We start from the raw sequence: 14926 nt of genomic DNA on the forward strand, positions 1-14926 counted from the left end.
CTGCCTGGCTGGGAAACTAGCGGGCCGGAGGTAGGGGCGTATCTGTCAGGGAGTATGGACTGGGTAGCCTGCCTGTTAATGGCCCATTTACTGTGTATGGCCTGTGGCGCCAGGTGATCCCAGAGTTGACCTTGCCGGGTCAATCACCTCTTCTGCGCCCCCTTCCCCAGCCGCAGAACAGTGGCCAAGAACTTCGGATCTTAGAAATGCGTTTAGCCTCTCCAGGTGGACACAACGGGTCTCCTTCTTGTACAGGATCAACACCTGTCATTTAAAGAAACAGCAGTCCCCTTATTCTTTACACTTAGCCATTTCATAATTGAAAAGGGTGTCAAGTAGAAAACTCGAATTAGTAAGGACAGACTTTATTCGAAAGGAATATTGCAAGGGTGTGGAGGAGGTTGAAGGAACTGTTGCAGTAGGGAGAAGGACCATAAGATTTGCATGCCCCTTAAAGATTAGGCAGAAAGGGTTTGTCTTTTATAGGGAGGGGTAAATAAGACGTCAGGAATTGGGGTGAAAAGGTGGGTATGATCCGACAGTAACCAGATAATGTTTTACCCTGAGCCCATCTATTCTGAGGAGGAGCTGTTAAGAGAGGTTTGTATATGTTGTTTCAGACTGGGGAAGGACAAAATTCAGGTACCCCACGGAAGAGAATCTTGAAGTTTGGCTAAGAAGTACTTTGTTCCGATTGATCTGTGGGACAGGTACTTCAGCAAGTCATTTACGGAGCAAAGGATGGGAATTAGAAGGGTCTGGTTATGGCCTTGTTTTAGGTAAACAAGGGGTAAGGGGGGTATGGATCGACCCTTAGGCTTATCTGAGTTCTACAGGAAAGGTGATTCTTTGCAGCAAGCCAATTTCTCAGAACACAAACAGGGGCAAGGGGTTTCTTACCCTTTGCAGTTTTTCCAAGATCACAGGGCTCTGGTGAAGTTCATTATTGTCATTTTCTTCACTGTATACAAGATTTCAGACCCTCGCCTGCAGAGGCGTCTGTCCTGGAATTTAACTTCAGTTTGCTGTGTATTTTCAGGGCCAAATATTGCCAACGAACGTTATTGTGTGTGGTGATTGGCTTTTGAATGACTTAGAAACTTAACAGAGTGTAGAACAAAGATCTTCAAAATAATGTATTTCCTGGTCCACTTTAACAGATAACCTATCTCTTTAAAGTGGTTTTTTTTTTTTTTTTCCCTCAGTGGATAATATGGTTTTTATTGAGTTGTTTTTCTTTTGTATCAGTGAAATTAGACAAGGATAGGGAAAACATAACTGGGAGGAACCAAAGCCTAGTAATCACTCTTCCATCCCCATTTTTACAGAAGAAAGAATCTGGAGTCTAGAAATTGACAGTGATTTATCTAAAGCAACAGTAGTTTGGCAGTCTGGACTAAAACTCATATTTTCATTTTTAAAATTTTAGATTAACTTTTGACTTTTTGGTCTGAAAAGTTGAAGATAAAGTATAATTAAAATACTTAAACTCATCGTAGTCACAGAAAAGCTGAATGTGAGCTTGTTCTCAGTGTTTTGGAATACTAGAAGTAGAACCCTTCTTATCCTGTCAGTTCAGAAGAGGTAGTTAATGTTTGGAACTAATGTAATCTTACGCTGTTTTTCTGAATGCCATTTTAGAGCTAACTAGTTGGCTCTCTTCCTTCTGGAATTGCTTATATTTCTGAGTTAATTATCTTGGCTGAGTTTTATCTTTCCCAGCTATGAAATTGATAATGTCTGTATATGCAAGTGTGGTTAATGCTTGGAATTTTTCAAAAGAAAGAGTTTAACCATTACATGAAGTGAACATGGGCTGAATTTATTGAGGATTCAGCTCGTTGAAATCAGAACTTGTTTTGCATTGCTGGGGCCTAATGATATTACGGAAAGAACATTAGTATTGAACCCAGAGGACCCAGATTCTGCTCATTGTTAGTTATATAGATTTGGAAAAGTCACTCAATTTTGATAAGAGTTCCAAATTCCTCCCAGATAAGAGAAGTGGGACTTGATGGGTACTAAAGCACCTTCTTACATTTGTGATTCCGTGACTACTCAGAACATTTTTCAGGATAGTTATGTGTTTCAGATTAAATAAAAGTCTGATTTCCACTGTTTTGTTTCTGTGCCATTTTGGTTTAAGTTTGATTTCCTTTATCATTCTGTTTTTCATTTTTTTCATAAGTCACGTAGATAATACTTGGAATCTATGTGTGTTTGGCCAAGTCTTTCACTACTATCTTAAATACTGCTCCAGAATGGAACGCAACTCTTGGAATGTTTTGATTTAATTCTTGTTTTAATTAATGATAAACTAATTCTGTGCTCTCATTCTCTGACACATTATGTAAACCAAAACTCAATGGATACCTGTGTCTATAACAAGGTTTTTGTATTACGAACACAGGAGAATAGGATTATGATACAGACAAAATACTGAACCCACGCTTAATTTTTATGCTTTCAAGTTGTGAAGACAAGTCTATGGGAAATTTCCTAATGGAATAAAGCCATTTGCTCTATTGCACTTTCCTTTTTGAAAATTACAGACCAACTTTGATCAAATAGAAATCTTTCTACCATTCAAGCTAATTTGTGGGAGATAGGTAGATTAGAGCTAGCTCCTGGAATTGCAGATATCATGGCTTGCATTTGTGTATCATCCTGTAGTAACTTACTGCTGGAATTGAACAATGGTTTGTGGGCAGGTGTGGGAGAGGGGGCCTTGGGGAGGTTGTAAACCTTTGCCATAATCAAGTGGATTTAATGAGAAGTTTTCTTTTTGAGGGTAGTGGAGGGGAGTGTTGGGAAGAGTGTAGTAAATGCTATAAGAGAAACACATATAATAGTCTCAAAGAGTACAGCGGAAATAAATTAATTCTAACTGAGAGCAGGTTGGGTCATGTAGTAGGTCACAGGTTCCCAACCCCTGGGACTGTGGACTCCTACTGGTCCATGGCCTGTTAGGAACTGGGCTGCACAGCAGGAGGTGAGTGGTGGGCAAGTGAGTATTAATGCCTGAGGTCCATCTCCTGTCAGATCAGTGGTAGCGTGATATTCTCATAGGAGCGCAAACCCTGTTGTGAACTGTGCATACGAGGGATATGGGTTGGATGACCCTTATGAGAATCTAATGCCTGATGATCTGAGGTGGAACAATTTCATCCCGAAACCATCCTCCCTCCACACTGCCCCCACCATGTGTGAAAAAATTTGTCTTCCATGAAACTGATTCCTGACGCCAAAAAGGTTGGGGACTGCTGTAGTAGGTGACTTCAACTGAGTTTTTAAAGTGGGTTAATATACTAGTTTTCAAGCTTGAGTTTGCGTAGGAATCATCTGTACTACTTTATAAAAACACTTCTCTGGGCTCATAATTTGTGGTAGCATGAAGTTTTAGAATTGTATTTTTAAATTTTTAAAAAATTTTTACTTTAAGTTCTGGGATATATGAGCAGAACATGCAGGTTTGTTACATAGGTATAAATGTGCCATGGTGGTTTGCTGCATTTATCAACCCATCATCTATGTTTTAAACTCTGGATGCATTAGGTGTTTGTCCTGATGCTCTCCCTCCCCTTGCCCCCAACCCCCTGACAGGCCCCGGTGTGTGATGTTTCCCACTCTGTGTCCATGTATTCGCATTGTTTAACTCCCACTTATGAGTGAGAACATGGTTTGGTTTTCTGTTCCTGTGTTAGTTTGCTGAGAATGATGGCTTTAAGCTTCATCCATGTCCCTGCAAAGGGCTTAAACTCATTTTTTTTATGGCTGCATAGTATTCCATGGAGTATATGTGACACATTTTTGTGATCTAGTCTACCATTGATGGGCATTTCAGTTGGTTCCAAGTCTTTGCTATTGTAAATAGTGCTGCAATAAACATACGTGTGCATGTATCTTTAGAGTAGAATGATTTATAGTCCTTTGGATATATACCCAGTAATGGGATTGCTGGGTCAAATGTTATTTCTGGTTCTAGATCCTTGAGAAATCGCCACACTGTCTTCCACAATGGTTGAACTAATTTACCCTCCCACCAGTAGTGTAAAAGCGTTCCTGTTTCTCCACAGTCTCGCCAGCATCTGTTGTTTGCTGACTTTTAAAATAATTGTCATTCTCACTGGCACAAGATGGTATCTCATTGTGGTTTTGATTTGTATTTCTCTAATGACCAATGATGATGACCTTTTTTTTCGTATTTCTTGGCCACATACATGTCTTCTTTTGAGAAGTGTCTGTTTATATCCTTTGCCCACTTTTTGATGGGGAGTTGTTTTTTTCTTGTAAATTTGTTTGTTTCTCGTAGATTCTGTATATTAGAATTGCATTTTTAATAAGTTCTGCAATTAAGTTTTTTTTTTTTTTTTAATCCTTACTCTAGTACTGGATGCAGTTCAGAGTTAAATTGGTGGACCTTAAACCCCTACTAGAGAGAAATGCAAGTATAAGAGACTTTGATGGAAATACTGGAGGTCCTTTTGCTAGCTCAGTGGTAATTTGACATGTACAGTTTGAAGGATGGATTCGGTCAGGTATTAGCAGTTAACTACTAAGGTTAACTTTTAGGTTTAAAACATTCAGGTTTCTTCTCAGTTCTCTGACTTTATTTTCTTCTGACTGCTTTCCTTCACTACTTTCTTACTACAGAGGCCTAGTTGAAATAATGTTATAGACTGACTTTTCTCTTGGTTAGTATTTGGTTGGTTCAAGGTTGGTTTTTAAGATTAGTTGATACTTTGGGCTTTGATCCACTTAAAAAAAAAAATTGTTTCTTTTGTTTTCTCTGGGACAAAAGCCTAAAGTGCATTAAGTTGATTTCAGAAAATCAGAAGATATTCTAAAGATATTCATTTCTAAGAGAGAAGTTATTATTTTCTTACTGTCGTTAACATGGTTTTGCCCATGTTAATAAGAACGAATACAGCTTGTCTCAAAGGAACTTTTTAGAAATAAACTTAAGTATAAACTGCCTTTCTACTCTTTGTATACCACTTAGCTTTGAGTTAGAGAAAAAAAGAAATCCTTACAGTCATGGTGAAATGAATATTCTCTTGACTTCAAAATGACTGTACCTTTTGTTTCACCAAACTTTAAAAAAAGTTCTTAAATCATTCATTTGTTATGTATTCACCATCTGTATGCCAGGCACTGTTCTTGGCAACAGGGATATAACTGCTTAAAAGCAGAGACAGTCTCGACCCTCATTTATTGGGAGAGGCTGATGATAATCTCATGATGAAATGAGCATGTAATATGTCAGTCGTGATACATTTAACAAAGATAGAGTAAGGGGATAGAAAATACCTGTTTTAGATAGGGCATGTAGGGAAAGCTTCAATGAGGAGGTGACATTGTGGCAAATTTGGATGCATAGATATTCAGCCCATGTGACTGGTACCTATGCGTACATATTTATTAACTGCTCCTGAAAAATTATTGTAGTGCAGTGTATCTAAAAATCAAGCACAAAGCTCATACTGTTTTCAATTGTATAAATCTTTCCATAAATTTATTTACTGTCAACTTTCCAAACAGTAAACAGAAAAATAATAGAAGTGTGTGTTTTTAAAGATAGTAATCGATTATGTGAAATTTCATGTAATATATTTTATTTTTGTGTCACATTAAAATTTTTTTGCAGACTTTTTAAAGAGTAGTTTTAGGTTCACAGCAATTTTAAGAGGAAGATACAAGAGATTTCCTAGATATTCCCTGCTCCCACATATGCATGTCCTCTACTATTATCAACATCCTTCTCCAGACTGGTAAATTTCTTACAACTGATGAATCTATATTGACACGCCATAATTGCCCAAAGTCCATAGTGTACTTTGGGGTTCATTCTTGGTGTTGTACGTTCTATGGGTTTGGATATAGTTGGAATCTTACAGTATGTAGACTTTTCAGATTGACTTCTTTCACTTGGGAATATGCATTTAAGGTTCCTCTCTGTCTTTTCATGGCTTAATAGTCCATTTCTTTATAGGGTTTAATAATATTCCATTGTCTGATGTACCACAGTTTATTCACCTACTGAGGGATATCTTGGTTGCTTCCAGATTTTGGCAATTATGAATAAAGTTGATATAAACATCTATGTACAGTTTTTTGTGTGGACAAAAGTTTTCAGCTCCTTTGGGTAAAAACCAGCAAGTGCAATTACTGGACGATATGGTAGGACTGTACGGAACCACAAACCGTCTTCCATAGAGTTTATATCATTTTGCATTACTACCATCAATGAATCAGCGTTTCCATTGCTCTACATTCTTGCCAGCATTCGGTGTTGTCAGTGTTCTGGATTTTGGCCATTCTAATAAGTGTGTAATGGTATTTCCTTATTTTAATTTGTATTTTCCTAATGACATGATGTGGAACATCTTTTCATTTTTTTACTTTCTGTCTGTATGTGTTTGGTAAGGTGTCTTTTAAGGTCTTTGATGCATTTTTTAAATAAGGTTGTTTTCTTGTTGAATTTAATTAAGAGTTGGTTATATTTTGTATAACAGTCCTTATCAGATATGTCTTTTGCAAATATTTTCCCCTGGTCTGGTTTGCTTTCTCATTACCTTGGCATTGTCTTTTACAGAGCAGATTTTAATTGTAATGAAGTACAGCTTATCAGCTCTTTCTTTCATGGATCATGCCTTTGGTTTTTTGTCTAAAAAAGTTGTTGCCTTGTCCACAGCCATCTATGTTATCTAACAGGACTTTTATAACTTTGAGTTTTACATTTAGGTCTATGTTCTATTTGAGTTAACTTTTGTGAAGAGTGTAAGGTGTGTGTCTAGAGTCTTTTTTTTTTTTTTTTTTTTTTTTTTTTTTGCACATGAATATCTAGTTGTTTCAGTACCATTTGTTGAAATGTTTTTTTTTTTTTTTTTCCTCCATTGTATTGCCTGTGTCCTTTTGTCAAAGATCATTTGACTATATGTGGGTCTATTTCTGACCCCTCTATTCTATTCTGTTGGTCTGTTTATTTCTTCTTTCATCCATAACAGAGTCTTTATTATTCTAGCTTTCTAGTGAATCTTGAAGTTGGTTCATGTCAGTCCTCCAGCTTTGTTCTTCAGTATTGTGTTGGCTCTTCTGGGTCTTTTGCCTCTTCAAATAAACTTTAGAACATTTCTTTTTCTTTTTCATTTTTCTTCTTCTTCTTCTTCTTTTTTTTTTTTTTTTTTTTTTTTTTTTTTTTTTTGATATCCTTAAAGTAACTTGCTTGGATTTTGATTGTCATTGCATTGAATCTGTAGATTAAGTTGAGAAGGACTGCCTCCTTGGTAATATCCTTTTCATGAACATGGAATATCTCTCCATTTATTTAGTTCTTTGATTTCAGTCATCAGAGTTTTGTAGTTTTCTTCATAGAGATCTTGGCAGATTTTATTAGATTTATCTGTTAGTATTCATTTTTTTCTGGGTGCTAATGTAAGTAGTATTTTTAATTTCAAATTCCACTTGTTCATTGCTAGTATGTAGGAAAGTGATTGACTTGTATATTAACTTTGTATCCTGCAACCTTGCTATAATTGCTTATTAGTTCCAGGATATGCCACCTATTTTTAGTCTTTTAAGTTATTGCAGTTCTTAGAGAATACAATTACAACTCACTTATCCAATGATTTTTATGTTCACATCTTTTAATTGTATAAAACAGGCATAGTAGTTCTGTTGTTAAAGTAGGTTAAATATCTTTTGCGTTTTGGCTATAAACTATAAGATTTAGAAAACCTAAAACAGTTTAAACTTTTGCTACTTTGATACTGAGACTTGGGATCTTAGTATCTTATTTTAAATTAAAAACATTCTTAATCATTATGAAAATCGATGTGTGTGAGGTGTGCTGGCAAGCACCTGTAGTTCCAGCTACTTGGGAGGCTGAGGTAAATAGATCACTTGAGCCCAGGAGTTTGAGATTGCAGTGAGCTGTAATCATGCTGCTGCGCTCCAGCCAGAGAAACAGAGTGAGACCCTGTTATAAAACACAAAACAAAAACTAAAAATGACTATTTGAAAAGTAAAAATAAATACATGGCATTAAAAGTGTGCTTGAACTAGAATTCTATGATTTTTATAGTTTGATTCAAGTTTCTGTGATTCTGATTGTGTAAATTTGGAAATACTGTTGATGAACATTTAGCTGAATGTACATTATAGGATACAAAGAGAGGAATATTCAGTTTCTATGAAATTCGAGAAGGGTTTCGTAAAGAAAAGTTTGGATAAGATTTTTAAGGGTGAGTAGCAATATGTCTGGTGGGTAAGAAATTAAATTTTACTTTTCCTCAATAACGATAGCAGCTGCATTTATTTTGCATTTAATATTTACCACGTATTATTCTACATTCCACTTATATTGACTCATTTACATCTTTATGAAGTAGTTAAATTCTGTTTTTTTAAACCTCTATCTTACAGATATAGAAATGGAGGCACAGCAAGATTAGATTAACTTGTCCAAAATCACACAGCTAGTGATGACAGAATTTGACTTTTAACCCAGGCTTCTTGTCCATTGTGTTGTTGTGCCAGTCTGACTATTGTTTATCTTGACTAAGATTCAACTTATGAAAAGATTGAATTTCACAAGTTCAATCTCGTGTTTGAAATGCAAAAACATTTTCCTATAGAAATCATAATTAGTAATGATATTTTTAGAAAATGTTTCCCAAACCTAGTTAATACATAATATATCTCTATAATATTCAAGCAATTAATCATTACTATCCAGCATAGCAGTACTGATTGACATTTCTAACTAGGTGTCAAACGTATGTGCCACTGCTGCAGTAAGTCACAAGATTCTTTCATATTTCTTCTGCCTTAACTGCATCCACTTAAGGCACTGCTTTACACCAAAGCTTTAATTTCTCTTAGGCCTGAAGATGCACTTCTAGTAATACTGATGAGTTGAAGAGCAATTTGAGAAATTGGGGATGAGAAGTTCTCCTGAACTTGAATTTCTTATAAGTGTAAGCATTTAGTGAGTTGCACTTGTTCCAAGCCTATCTCACAGTTATCCCAGTTCTTTTCCTGAGGACTCTTCTTTCCACTTGGGCTATTTGCAACTAGAACTTTCTTTCTTCTTCAGGTTGCAAAGAAGAATGTAATGTTGTAGACTACCTTGCCTTTCCTTCCATACATTCAGCAGACATAGTTCCTTTAAGGGATTTTACTGCTAGGAGAATTTCATAGGTCATATTGCCATGTTACTGCTTCACAGGTGTTTACTAATTTACTTGCTTATCACAGAAATCCTCTAGGGGAAAAAGAGACAATAATGATGGGATGTTCTAGTAAATTTTTGGAAGTAGAGAGGTTCGGATTGTGAAGAGATGAGATAAATAGTAAGTGGCACTGCAGAGAGAAAGGGAGATTTTTCTCTACTGGTAGAAGTGGCTGATGAAGAAGGAACTTCAACAAGCTGTTCTGCTCCATGTTATAAATATATGATTATAGACTGCCAACAGTTAATGCCGTGAGTACTTGATACCATATGGCTATGGCTGTTTTTAAAGTAAGATTAATACTTTTATCTTTGTGATAAGTAATTAGAAGCCCTTTGAAATACTAATCTAAATTATTTGTTTATATAGCTATCTTATGTCTGCCCTTTACACAGCGCTTAGCTGATTTTTGTTATCTTTTACCTGGTGATTGCCACCATTTGCCCCACTGCACTGAACCACTTAGAAAAAGCAATGTCATAGTTTCCAGCTTTCTTTTTCTAAAAGAAAAAGTCATACAGCAAGGTTCTGTTACTGAAGCCAAGACTTCATTACCTTTACTATTATGGAGTATTTTTATTATTTCTGGAGATTTGGGGCCTTTTTACAATGAACATAAATGATCAAATTCTTATGGTTTATGGGGATATGTATTTAAGTGTTCATGTTCCATAACTAGAACCATTTGTTTCTGCATTCACCCTTGGTCAAGAGAGAAAGCATGACATTTTTTCCTTGAAAGATTTGTTTTTATTGATGGTTAAATTTATTACTAGAATTTTACTTATGTTTAAATTAATGCTTACTTCCTCCTTCCTCCCTTCCTCTGAGAAGATTAATTAACATCAGTACAATGAAGCTTCATTGTATCAGTTATTACTAGACAGTTTAGTTGTTTGGGTAGGATATTGCATGTCGAATGTAACGGTCTTTTCTTATCACAGTCTTTAAGAAAAAGTAGAAAAGAGCCCGGATAATGGGAATTAAAAATAATTACCAACAAAATATGTTTTCTAGTCAGTAGGGACAGATAAGCAAGCTTTAAAAACATTCATTGTACTGCAGGTCATAACTTTAATTGAGGCATTCAGTTCTTGATGATTCAAACTATTTTCTAATTTGATTTCAACTAACATTTACTGAATGCTTATTCTTGATTTTAATAGAGAGCTTCCCACTTAATCATTCTTATCAGAAGTGTTTAATGTCATCATAGTTCTTTCTCTTGATAACCACTAAAAAGAAAACGTTTGGATTATAAAGAAAATGAATCATTTAAAAAGAGAGAATTGGCCACGTATCTGAGAGAGAGATTTTTTTTAAAACTATAGAACTGTTGGCATTCACAGGTCTTTCCTGAGAGAAATACCCACAAACTACTAATTGAGGTGAATATAATGGGTGGTGGGCTAGGTGTACTCCTTTAATTTGGAACTCGGATTTCCTTTCAGGTCTTATAAATATTAGCTCATTTAATCTTTATGAGAAAGAATTATTCCTTGCCATTAGCAATAATTACACAGGCTTTTTTTGTGGTTTAGAAATGTTAAATCTGTGAATGCCAGTGATTAATTGTGTATTTAGCTAAAATATTGCAATCATAGACAATATGATCTGTTTGGTATTTTGGAGATCATTTGCCAGCCTTGTCATTTTGTAGATAAGGAATGAATCCCAGGGAGAGCTTTTCTAATTGCTGTGTAGCTAGTTATTGACAGAACTACTTCGATCCTAGCGTGTTTAATTATTTAATGCATTAAAAATATTTACAATGAATGCATTTACCTAACAGTTAACATTAGGGGTACACATTAAATTTTCTTGGCTTTTGTGTATGGCTTAAAATTTAGTTCAGCTGAAATTTTTATATTAAATTTGTTTAATGAAGCTTTATCAGTGCACTTTGAGCAAAGTTTTGCTTTTTAGTTTGTTTAAAGGAAAAATTTTGTTTGTTTGTTTGTTTGTTTTTTGAGACAAATTCTCGCTCTGTTGCCCAGGCTGGAGTGCAGTGGTGTGATCTCGGCTTACTGCAACCTGCGCCTCCTGGGTTCAAGTGATTCTTGGGATTCTCGTGCCTCAGTCTCCCGCGTAGCTGGGATTACAGGCTGTCGCTGCTACTCCTGGCTAATTTTCGTATTTTTACTAGTGAGGAGGTTTCACCATGTTGGCCAGTCTGGTCTGGAATTCCTGACCTCGAGTGATCTGCCTGACTCAGGCTTCCAAAACCCTGAGATTACAGGCCTTAGCCACAGCACCTGGCCTTAAAAGGAAAGTATTGTAACACAAAGCTATTGCATTAAACTGAGAAGATTGTCTTGTAAAAACAGATATACTCCTTCCTTTGAGAAAGGAGAAAGCACAATATATTGTATGTAGAAAGCACAATTTATTATCTTTTAAAGTTAATAATTTTCCTTATGCTAAAGCTTAGTGTGTGACACACAGTAGGAACCTGAATGCAGTGAAGAACAGTGGGAAAAATTTATGTTTTATCCATTTATTTTATCAAAAGGTAAAGATTTATTCAACTTGTGTTGAATATCTGTCATCTCCCACCATCCTGGGAGTGGAGGCTGAAGAAATGAGATGAATGCCATTTTAGAGGGGGAGAGATCCTTAAATTAGTGGTCACAATTGAGCATGATACAGGTTATTTTGGAGTTATGCAAATGTTCTTTAGTAGAAGTTGGAAAATCAACGAACGTTTTATAGTGCACATGAATGTTGAAGACTGAGTAGCAGTTGGTCTAAGCAAGCTGATTTGTACATGTCAAGCATGTCTTTTCATTAATTGATTTTGGCTAATGACTTCTTTGAATATATACCTGTAGAGATATTTTCTATAATGTTAGAAAATACTCTTAAAGAAGAGTGGCAGAATTTAGGAAGCTTTCTTCCATTGAACCTTTTATTTGTTACTTTTTAGTACTATAGTGAAACATTTATGCATGTCTTGGCTAGAGATGAAGTGGGTTGTTAATATGTTTAAGAATATTTTCTTCCTTGTCAACATTTTAATGACTATGGCATTGCTTTATATGAGATATTCATTATTTATTCAACCTCTTTTAACGGTGGAAAGTTATATTTTAAAATAAACAATTTAATTTGAACACCAATATGTTAAAATGGTTTATGTCTTAATTAGAATGTCTTCTATTCTTATGAAAAAGTATCTTTTTCCTTGCCTTCTTTGTTGTTGGTCTTCCATTTGCCTTATCATTTGTACTACGGAAAATGTCTTTTTATTTCTAAATTTAATCAAAATCTGATAAATGATTTTGTATCGTCATCTTTATCCGAAAGTCTAGAGCTAGTATTTTTTAAGATAGTTACGTCAAGTTCACACATTCTACTGTTATAGTTCTAATCTTTAAAAAATTTAGAATGTATCTAGGCATTGAGGATTTATGCTTTTTGACCTTTGAAAGGACATTAAATTTCTTGTTTTTCTGATTTAGAAAATGGCAAAAAAAAATATGCTTTCACTTCTTAGGGAAATTAAAAATGTATTTTATGCTGTAAAACATTAGTGCTGACAAACCCAATTAATTCTGTAAACAATTACATTTGGAAATTTATCTGAGTTCAAATTATAGTTGTTGACAATTACGTTTTATATGTAATTCTAGTTGTAATATTAAGGTGAACTATATGAAATTGCCATTTTGTAGGTCAAGACAATTAAGTATTAGCAATTTCATAGGATTCAACCAATAAATGTATATTAGATATCAATAGGTGATCTTATTCTTTAGCTGCTTTTCTACCAAATCTTTCTGTTCTTTCATTTCATATTTAGTATAGCCCCCTACCCCCAGTTTTTACTTCCAGTCCAGTTTACGGTCTGTAAGGGCTGCAGGTATGTTAGAAAACCAGTAAAGGCCACGATAGTGGGATACTAGAGAAGCTTTATGGGAAGGAAGTCTGGTGGTCTCTTCATGATTGTTTTATGGTGCTTTTATCAGCTTTGGCATTATATGGGAGAATTTCTCTTCTGGATTAAATATAGACAGTCTTCAGATGTACTAAAGAACCTATTGGAAATAACCATCTTCAAAAACCCAGTTTGGGTCCATCAGTTGCACATACTTTCATCACACTTTTCTTCTCAAGTTTCTAGACCTCTTACTCATATTGCCAGAGTGGTAATCCTGGTTTTTTATCTTATGACATGACATTTTTTTCCTCCTTTGAAGACCCTGATCTTGGTGTGGTTGTTCTTCAAGTTTTTCTTTCAAACTTTGTCCATTTTGGTGCTTTCTTTGGTTCTTTTGATTACACACTTAATCATCCTGGATTTTCCTATTCTTGTAACCTGTATAAGGTCCCATGATAATCAATCTTTTTTTCCCCCCCCCTTAAATTTTTTTTTATGGATACAGAGGGTCTCACTTTGTCAGGCTGGAGTACAGTGGTGCGCTCATGGCTCACTGCAATCTCAACCTACTGGGCTCAAGTGATTCACCTCAGCCTTCTGAATAGCTGGGATTACAAGCACATGCCACCATACCCAGCTAGTTTTTTCGTTTTTATTTCTGGTAAAGGGGTGTTTTGCTATGTTGCTCAGGCTGGTCTTGAACTTCTTCCCTCAAGTAATCCTCCTGCCTTGGCCTCCCAAAGTGTTGAGATTGTGGACATGAGCCACCACATCCTGCTAAATAAATCATTTTTCTGATGCTTTTACCTAATATGCTGAATCGTGCAGATTTGCAGGTGCTTGACAATCATTCAATCAATTCTATATTCCTCTTTTGTCAAAATTTTCACAAATTTTAGCTGTCCCTTCTTCCCCTCCTTTCTTTTACAGCTCAACTCCTTACCCCATGGTGATTCTTAGGAGATGATCTGAGAATTTTGAATTTTGAAATAATCTATAATAAGTTATTAAGATAGCTTCCTATCTGCTGGAAGGTAGGAGATCTAGAACCTTGACCTGGTTTTTCCACTACCCTGATCAAATTCATATAAACTGCAAGACCTCTGTTTTCAGAATTAATACATCTCCATACCTATTTGTGCTTTCAATTCAGTAGGATGTATGAGATCTTGTAATAGATAAACTTCTTTATGTTTTTGATTTCATCTATTTCTGACCCTTAAGCAATTAAATTCCCACATTTAACTCTTCAGCACCTCCCTAACATTGGTTCCTTCCCTTTTGCTTTAAGCATGTACATTTCTCTCTTATAATAAATATATTTACATAATCACCTAAGTCTTATCTTACTGAAACTTGCAGAGATAATTACTAATCACATGCCTAATTTATTTTTTCTCTAAAAGTTTTAATTTTAAAAATTTTGCTTTTGATTTAGAAACTGTTTTGGTTCAAGCTTTTATGGTATTGCTTGGACTATTTCAGTGGATTTCTAATATAGTTCCTTGCTTCCAATTACTTTTACCACTTCAATTTATTTTTTCCCATTATAGTTGCAGAGTCATTTCTCCAAAACATGTTTGATTTGGTTACTTCCAGGCTTTATATCCTGGAATTATTTCCAAGTACTTGCAGAAGAATCCATTATGTGCAATCCATACCAAAGTCTAGCCATGTGGAACTTCACATTGTTTCTGGATTGTGCCGTTTGTTCTCTTTGTCTTTGTACAGGTAGGTATAACTGCCTGACCTTCTCTTCCTTTCCTGTTCTGATAGTGGAATACTCTTTTAAACCTTATCAAACTGATTCAGA

The 14926-nt window shown here is 35.3% G+C and overlaps 1 protein-coding gene across 3 annotated transcripts in view; it reads left to right on the forward strand.

Annotated features, from left to right (window-relative positions):
* Window positions 1-14926, forward strand: part of TMEM161B (transmembrane protein 161B) — a 73482-nt gene that overhangs the window by 337 nt on the left and 58219 nt on the right. The gene's annotated exons all lie outside the window — the stretch shown is intronic.

The sequence above is a fragment of the Macaca thibetana genome, chromosome 6 (genome assembly GCF_024542745.1).
Source record: "Macaca thibetana thibetana isolate TM-01 chromosome 6, ASM2454274v1, whole genome shotgun sequence".
Lineage (NCBI taxonomy): Eukaryota > Metazoa > Chordata > Mammalia > Primates > Cercopithecidae > Macaca > Macaca thibetana.